Source organism: Elgaria multicarinata, chromosome 6, assembly GCF_023053635.1.
Source record: "Elgaria multicarinata webbii isolate HBS135686 ecotype San Diego chromosome 6, rElgMul1.1.pri, whole genome shotgun sequence".
In the NCBI taxonomy this organism is placed as follows: Eukaryota; Metazoa; Chordata; class Lepidosauria; order Squamata; family Anguidae; genus Elgaria; species Elgaria multicarinata.
In genome coordinates, this window is record NC_086176.1 from 66,316,087 (window position 1) to 66,325,286 (window position 9,200).

General features: G+C 42.1%; 1 pseudogene; it reads right to left on the reverse strand.

Annotated features, from left to right (window-relative positions):
- Positions 1-1,534: 1,534 nt before the first annotated feature.
- Positions 1,535-2,127, reverse strand: LOC134400434 (interferon-inducible GTPase 5-like; annotated as a pseudogene).
- Positions 2,128-9,200: the final 7,073 nt, after the last annotated feature.

Here is a 9,200-nt window from a genome sequence, read left to right on the forward strand (position 1 = left end):
ATTAAAAGAGGCCACCACTGTACTTAAACCCCATGTATATAATATTTCTGACATCCTGCTGTGTCCTGATTACCAACTTATTAGTATTTAAATAAGCTCATAAATATTTCTCTTGAGAGCTGCTGTCTACAGATGATGGGCATTACAATGCTAGGGGCTCATACTTATATTTGCATTCGCAGTGGTGTGAGTATTTAATTTTGTCAAACAAGAGTCAAGACATTGTGATTTTATTTTAACATTAACAGTGAAGTAGAGAAAGAAGGAAGGGAATAAGCAGGGGAGAAGGAGATGCACCTCCAGAAAACACCCGTGGGAGCATGCTGGCATGCTCAGGCAGTTTGAGCCGTCTCTTCTAGGGCTGGAGGGAGGTGTGGGGCCCAGCAAGGCATCCATTACAGCAAGAGGCAATCTGAAATTGAAGAGCCCACAGAGACTCGTGTTGAGGAGCAGGCAGGGGAGAAGCTTTGACAGCTCAGGAGCATCAAATGCTCTGTACAAGGGCAAAAGCCATGTTAGGTTGTACCAATGGAAGTATATTTTCAAAATCACACGAAAGTTGTTGCCTCATTGTGTCATGTTATTCTACCTCTTCAATTGAGAAAATTATAGCCCATGTGCAGAAAAGGGCAACTAAAATGATTAAGGGGCTTGAGCATCTTGCCTATGAGGGAAGGTTACATCAACTGGGATTCTTAAGCTTGGAAAAAGAGGCTAAGGGGAGACATGATAGAGGTGTACAAAATTATGCATGGTTTGGAGAATGTGGACAGGGAGACATTTTTCTCTCTTTCTCAAAATACTAGAACACTGGGTCATCCCATGAAGCTGATTGGTGGGAGATCCAGGACAAATAAAAGGAAGTACTTCCTCACACAGTGCAGAGTTAAATTATTGGACTCACTACTGCAAGATGTAGTGATGGCCACCAATTTGGATGGCTTTAAAAGGGGAGGCAAAGGCTATCAATGGCTACTAGCCCAAATGGTTGTGTGCTACCTCCAGTATCAGAGGCAGTAAACATATATTCACTAGTTTGTGGGAAACATGGGTGGGAGGGTGCTGTTGCACCTGTGTCCTGCTTGTGGGCTCCTGGTCAACAGCTCGTTGTCTATTGAGTGAACAGAGTGCTGGACTAGATGGACCCTTGGTCTGATCCAGCAGGCCTCTTCTTATGATCTTGCCTTCTTCAGATCCATTTGAGACAAATAACTGCTTCTGACTCCATCCAACTAGCTTGTTTCTCAAACTTGAATGGGTGCATCTGTGATAGATTTGAAAATCTTTACCAAATGTTTTGGGCTTCATGGAATAAAGCATATGGGTAGTGATCCCTGAAATGCCTCTCAAGCTAGACCATACAACTATGGTATCAAAGAATACAATTTTATTGCTCAGTCTAAGGGCAGATGAGGCAGATCACAAACATTCCTAAGTACACACAAGTTATGATCACTAAAAGTACAATGAAATAGTAGCAAGCATATCGATAACATAGTTAAAACCTAGGTTCTTCTCAGTCTAACAATCAATATCAAAGGCTTGCATAGAGTGTTTGACCAACAGTTATCTTCCATGCAATGAAGCAATCCCTGCAGCCCTTCCTGATGAGTAGAAGGATCTTCTCCTTATTGTACTCTGATGGTCGTTGCCGCCTCGATGCTTCCAGGTCTAGGTCTGCTTTGGTACGCACAAAGTAAAATCTCTTGCCCATCTTTTGGATCTCATGGACCAGCTCAGCGTGGGTGAACCGAAAATGCTGGAAGCCCACTATGATGAAGAAATCAAAGCAATTCAAGTCTACCTTCTTAGCAAAAGGGTCCTCACCAAAAGGCGAGGCTCCCTTTCCCAGGAGGTCCCAAAGGGTGACCCCTGGGAGCACCGGATATGGGTACTCCTTGACCTCTAGTGTCATCATCTGAATGCCCGTCTCAGCATCACCTGGTCGTTTACAGTTAGGCCCTACATGGTGTTGATCAAGGAGGACTTCCCAGAGCCTGGCTCTCCTATGACTCCAACGTTGAGCGAAGTATTGCTAAAGAACTGTGGTGGTTTTTCCCACATGTTTGACACAGCATCTGTCAGTTTCCCCTGAGACACAGAATCCTTGAAGTCTTCCATAGCCATGGATGCTGGTGAACTACAGAGGAAGCAAGCAAAAAGAGTTTTAGCATTTGCCTAAATAAAAACACAACTTTATTTAAGAAGAACTTTAGCTGAAACTCATGGTGTCATTGGTAAAATGAGCAACACCTTCACTATTTATTTATTATTCAATCACTTGCCAGGCAACAAAACCTAACAGATAGAATTCAGTATCTGGATTCTATCACTGTCACTCTTCAAGGGAGTGTAGAAACAGTACAAAGGCGAGGTTAGATTTGGGCATGCTTCAAGTTGTCCAGTAGAAATAGCTCAGTGTTTAAATATAAAAATTAAGTGTTGTTGTTTTTTAATTAGACTTTTGCCACTGATATCTGCCCCTGCCTGGAGGTGCAGTCATAGAAGGCAGCCAGGGCTGGAAAAATGCTATGATGCTAAGTTCGCCATGGACTGCTTTCCCAATGGCAATTTCATCTAATTTTTTTTCCTGACAGGGCAGACCCACATGATTTTGCTGCCTGAGGCAGAGCAACAAATACCACCCCCTCCGCAACTAACACACCTGCATTGTACCCTAGCCTGGTCCGATTATTTTGGCAGCTGTGAAAGAAAATCTCACAAGCACCTCCCCCCTTCCTGGAAGTAAAAGTAGAATTATCATAAATTAAATAACTAACCTCTTTTGTATCTGGTCATGCTAGGCAGGGCTCCTGCAGCTTTAACTGTCGTGATGAAGAGTTAATTTCACCAGGTGCTGCATGCATACAAATGACCTCTGCTGTGCAGGAACAGCTTAATGTACCCCATGCACCCTGGCTGAGCTCCAGCCAAGCAGAAGTGCTCCTCAGTGTGTGTCTAACAAGGGCAATGGTTGAAGAAGAGTGCTTGGCCTTTGACAATTGAGAGTTTAGCTTCGGCTATTGGGCGGTATAAAAATGCAATAAATAAATAAATAAATAAATAAATAAATAAATACATGAGTGTTGGGTGTTCCCCACTCTTGAGAGGGAACGTGGTTAGCAATACAGTTAAGGCAAGACACAGTATTCACAGAAGGCTAAGGGGTGGAGGGGGAGACATGGGAGAGAATCACAGCAGTCATCCTTTGCAGCATGGTTACCCTTGCTTACCTTTGTGGGGTCCTATGTTCTGGCACCCCCAGTTGTAGGAGTGGAAGGGAGTTTGGTTGCATGTGTCTGGAGTGTTGGGTGTATATGTCTGGAGTCGCAAGGTGAGGTGCCTCTTAGGGCTCTAGCAGATAAACATTAGCAATGGGGTCAAGGTGCCGTGTGTCTTGCGAGGACAGGCTATTCCATGCAACACACTCCCTTTTTGTGCAAACTGCCCATTTTTCCTGTTTTCCACCACCAATGTTCCCCACTGTAAGCCCTAAGTGTCAAAGGGCTCATCTACACCAAGCAGATATTCCACTATGGAAGTGGTATGAAAGCAGTATATAAAAGGCAGGAGCCACACTACTGCTTTATAGTGGTATTGAAGTGCACTGACAACTGTTGGGGCCCATTGACACATCCCATATACTGCTTTCGTACCACTTTCATAGTGTTATATCCTGCTTGGTGAAGATGTGTCATAGGCCCCAACAGTTGTCAGTGCACTTCAGTACCACTATAAAGCAGTAGCATAGATCCTGCAGTGCACTTCAATACCTCTATAAAGCAATAGTGTGGCTCCTGCCTTTTATATACTCCTTTCATACTGCTTTCATAGTGGAATATCTTGCTCGGTGTAGATGAGCCCTAAGAGATATATCCCATGCCATGTGCCCTAGTTAAGGTCTCCCTGTGTGGGGTATATATGGTGGTGGTGGGGTGAGGTGTGACTGGGTGTTAAATTATATCACATCCTATGCTCTATTGTGGTGATGCAGAACGGTCGTTGATATAGGGGAAGCTATTCTTTAATTTTTTAAAATGCCTTACACCAGATCTGAAGAGGTATAGCAGGGGTGGATATACTTTAGCCTTGCAGGATTTATTTTACTTTTCACTAGTACTCCGAGGTCCAGTGAAACCAGGTACAAAATAGTGGCCCAGGAAGACATAGCATTAAGGAACCAAGTACCCCTAAGCACATGCTCAGCCCAGAAATTAATTTTATTGCCAGAACCGGAGCTTTATCAGCAGCTAGCAAGTCAAGCTATACTTCAGGTAAAATTCAGGAATGTGGGAGTTCCCCTTTCACACTTTTTAATAATCTTTTGATGGGGCAGGGAATTTCCAGGATCAGTCAGAAATGCATCAGGCAAACTGCACTGAGAGAGAGAGAGAGAGAGAGAGAGAGAGAGAGAGAGAGAGAGGAAACACAAACAATGGTGTATGTATTTGTCAAGTACACAAAGTAGGTCTTGTGTCAAAAATCTGTGGAGTGTCTGCTTAAAAGGATTTTCCTCTTAATTCAGCTGTAAAGACATGACATGAACAGGAAGCAATTCATTAGGATACACGCTGGCTCAATTAAATTGCAGAATAGATTAATATGGCATCTTTCCAAACGTCCTTGTAAACAGCTTTCACATTTTGGGTTCCAAGCTGACAAATGAGTGAGACTCTTTCCAGTATGAAACTGAGGATGTTGGACTAAAAAGAAGGCAAATGAAATTCAGGGAGAAAATGTCCCTTTGAGAATGCACCGCGGATTCAATGGCAGGGACATTTCATTCTATTAGTGTCTCCCTTCTAGAGAAAACAATGACATCAGAAGAGCAGTAAAGCACAGAGCCGTAAGGCTATCAGCTGGGCTGCTGGAACCCACTGTCAGGAGTCATCTATCACACCTTAGTTATTTTTCAAGACTCCTCCTGAAAAAGTAAAAAAGGGATTTGACTGGCTAGAGGGAAGGGGATTGCTAGCATCAAGGACAAGGGCAGCTGCCTATAAAAGCATAATAACTCCAGTCAGAGTAGGCAGACTGCAATATCACCTTAAAGATGTCATTCTCAAGGCACATTAATCATGGCATCACGTGGTTTCTACAGAATGCAGCAGAGAAATAATCACATTTAAAGCATTGATGCTGTTGCCTGAAAACGATGTTTATTTTTTTTTTTAAAATTAGGTCAGAGTCAAGAGAAGCGGTTGCAGTGTAATTGGTGTAATAACATGATGAAAGCCCAAGAGGTCTTTAAAACCCACACCAGAGGGTTCCACGTGGTTCACATCTCACTGATTCCATACTGGAATCAGCTGCTTTCCACTATGCTGGTGGCAAGATTGAGGACATGTTTGCACTGGATTTTCTGCAACAATCCTTCCACAATCTGTCATTTCAACTGTGGTGCCAGAAGGGTTATATATCCTCCGCTATACTGCTTGGATGTCTTTGGATGAGCATCAGAATTGGCATCGTCACCTTCATATAGCTTTTTTGGAAAGTGCCCAACTTGCCTGTACAACTTGTGATCCACCAAGGCCAACACAGCCCCACCCAGTGGCACAGAAGCACGGCAAAGCTCCCTGTATTGCTTTCCACCTGAGACTGCAAGACGAAGAGGTTTGGGGTTATTGAGCTTCATGATGACCACATTTCATGGTTGGGACGCTAAGTGTTGCTTTATGGAATTAAATTGTGCAGGTCCGACTTAGATAAGTCATGCTGCACAAGTGTAAATTCATGTCTTTGAGGTCCTGCCTACTACCTAGATTTGGGAGGACTTTAGCTCAAGGCCTCAGCATTAGTTTATTTTATGGGGGATGGGGAACTCGCTGAAGCACAACACACAGTTCAGGATAATGTCAGATGGTTCTATTCTGTTCTGTGTTCCTCACCCAAAGTGCATTTAAATGCCCACTTATAGCTTTCCACTGTGTTCTGGCCTTGAAGAACTGGATTTCCTCATCTTCAATTTCCCTCCACCCCCCTAATCCTAGTGGCAGGGCAGGGCTGCTCTCTCTCTCTCTCTCTCTCTCTCATTATTGCCGTGAACTGCTTTAGGAGACAACAATTGTCTAGAAAGCGGGACAAAAATGCAGCAAAAAATAACAAATATTCACATTTTCGCCTTACATCTCTGTTTGGGCTTGCTCTGAAAATGGAGAAGAATTTGGGGTGCTGGGGCTGCAAGGGATTTTTATTGGATACTCTGGTCTTGGGGGTGGCAGAAAGGAAGCAATTCAAGGACTGGTGATGGATGGGGTGGAGTTTTAAGAGGTTTTTTCCCTTCTTTTTGGTAGAGAAATGTGTATGTTGGGGGGGGGGGAGAGCATATTTCCTGAGATGACCCTAGAGTTGCGATCCTCATGAGTCTTGGCTCATGCCTCTGCAGGCACCTGTTCCGAAGAGGTGCTTTATGTCTATGTCATGTGCCATGACTGTCTGAAAAATAAAGTATCCCCCCCCCCCCAAATACAGACATTGAAAATCACCCTAAAATACAGAAGTTGAAACTATAACAGGGCATGAGTCTGCGAGATGCTCATACAGTGTACTTGCTTTATGTAACATACTCCTTCTCAACAGGGTTGACAAATGAGACTGGACAGCACTTAACAGTGGAAGAAAAACATGTCTCCCAACTTGTTGACTTCATGCTTTTTTCCACATAATAAAAGCAAATCTAAAAGAGAGACACATTTATGTATTTTTGATAGGATTATTGTTTTTAGTTTTAATTTGGATTCCAAACACATCCTTTTAATGTTAGTAGACTTTTAATGTGACTTGCTTTCTTTCCATTTGATTCATTCTACTGCTGCTGCAAAAAGAAAGCACTTAACATTGTTATGTTCATGTTGAATGAATACTCATTGTATATCTGAAGTACAAATGTGTGTGGGTTCCTTGGAGGAAAAAAGACAGGATATAAATAAATAAATAAATAAATAAATAGTGTATGATTTCATTATTAGCTAAAAGTAGGGTCTTGACTTTGCTTTATGCATTCACTATTAGCTTTGTGATAAAACAATGGCATGCAGGCTTAAGGTAATGAATAAGGTAAACTGCCCAGAGAGCTTCGGCTGTGGGGTGGTATATGAATGTAATAAATAAATAAATAAATGTAAACATATCAACTGTATACAGTGGGAGGAATTCTTCAACTCACCAAACCAATATTCCAATATTCTTCTCACTGGCAAAAAAAAAGAGCCTGATTAAGCACCCTCGATTCATGAAAATAACTAGGCAACGTATATTCATGACTAATTCATTTGCCTTCAGAATAAAAGCACTGCTTTGATTCATAATCAGAAGAGATTGGAAAATGGCTTTCTGAAAATAGACTTAATTCCAGCAATTAGTGTTTATATAACACAATTCATTATTTTCCTCTGCAAAGTGGCATCATAAATTGTTTTACACTGGTGTAGGATGGCTACTTATGTCACATTTATAATTGAAGCTTCAGAAACTTCTTGCTTATTGAATTTTATAAACAAGTGAGTTAATTTGGATTACGAAATCCAAAATCCAGGGAGAAAAAAAGAAAATCCAAATTAGGTTATACCTTTATTAGGACGAACAAAAATGCTACAAAACATTGTGTAAACCTTGAAGTTGTTTATATATACACTGTGATTTCTTTATAGGAAGTCCTGGAGCCCTCAGATTATATCCTGGTAAAAATAAAATATCAGGATAATCTAGCTACTTTGTCAAAAGTCGAGCACTATTATGAAAAAAACCCCACCCAATTATTTTCTTTCTTTCATAAATTTCTGTCCTGCCCTTCAGCACAAGTACTTTCAAAGTAACTAACAAGTCAACAATTTAAAACCATAAAATCCTATAACAATGAAAAAAGAGAACAATAAGTGCCGGTCTCCAACAACAGCCAATATCACATACAGAAAATGCACATCAAATCCATACAGATATCTGAGATATTGCATTCTTTATAAACACCAGCTGCTTGTGCTGCCCAATCTCAACTTTTGAATTGAGGGAAGTCTCCAAATTTTAGTTTGAGCCTTGTGGGGTACCCTTGCTATATACAGACTTCTGTGTGATGGGGTTAATCACAAAAGAGCTGTCTATATGATGCCACCTTCTAGTTGGGTCCCCTCAAAACCCCTGCTGCAAGGCAGGAACAATAAATTCAGAGAGCAGGAGGGACTGCAGGCTATCTGGCCAGAAAAAACACAGCACTGGTGGCCATTCAGCTCGTAGAGCCTGCCCCCCGCCCTGCTGTCCCGCATTTGCCCTGGGACTTGCATCCGTCCCCAGCCATGCTGAGTGACTTCATCCAAACCGAGGCCACAACTAACAGACTGGGAAACAATGTGGTGACCTCAGAGAAACTGAAAAAATCATGGTAAAAGGACACCGGGAAAAAACAAAGTTTTTGGAGTAGAAGCTTGATGGGGCTGTGAGTTGGCGGCTGCATCCTATAAACAATGCAGCGCCACTTCCATATAGACACCCCCAAGGTGAACAATTCTCCTTGTTATTGTGGCTTGGCTGGTGCAAGACCTTGGCTGGTCTCTCTGTCTCTGTCTCTGTCTCTGTCTCTGTCTCTGTCTGTCTGTCTCTCTCTCTCTCTCTCTCTCTCTCACAGACACACACACACACACACACACACGTGTGTTATAGGCAACACTTTAACAAGTCTCAGACACCAAATCCTGGCTTCATCTGTCATTTCCTCATACTGCTGTCTGACAGAGGTTGTTTCACACTGCTGCATGGCAACTTCTGTTCCGCCACCCAGGCTGGCCATTGGGTGCTCCTGGACAAGAAGGACTATAAAAGCCTACCTGTATGGGCTGTGACAAGAGATGAAAAATTTCCATAAATTTTGAAGTCATGGGTGAAAAACAGTTTCCCCTCGATTTTTTTCAGGGGGAAACAGATTTTTGGGGGGAAATTGGGGGGGGAGCCATATTAGCACTTTTTACAGCTTGAAAGTCACTTTGTTACTTTAGGAACATAAAATGTAATCATGTACAAGTTGGTTTAGCATATAGTTATTACATTTGGTGTATTAAAAGTACAGTGTATTCCAACAATTCTTACAAATTGAATTTACTTTTTTAAATTTTTACTTTTTTTGGTAACAAATGGAGCTACACACTCCTGAACTGTAAAGAATACCTGAACTGTAAGAAACTTATTTGATTTCGCCAGTTTATGAGCAG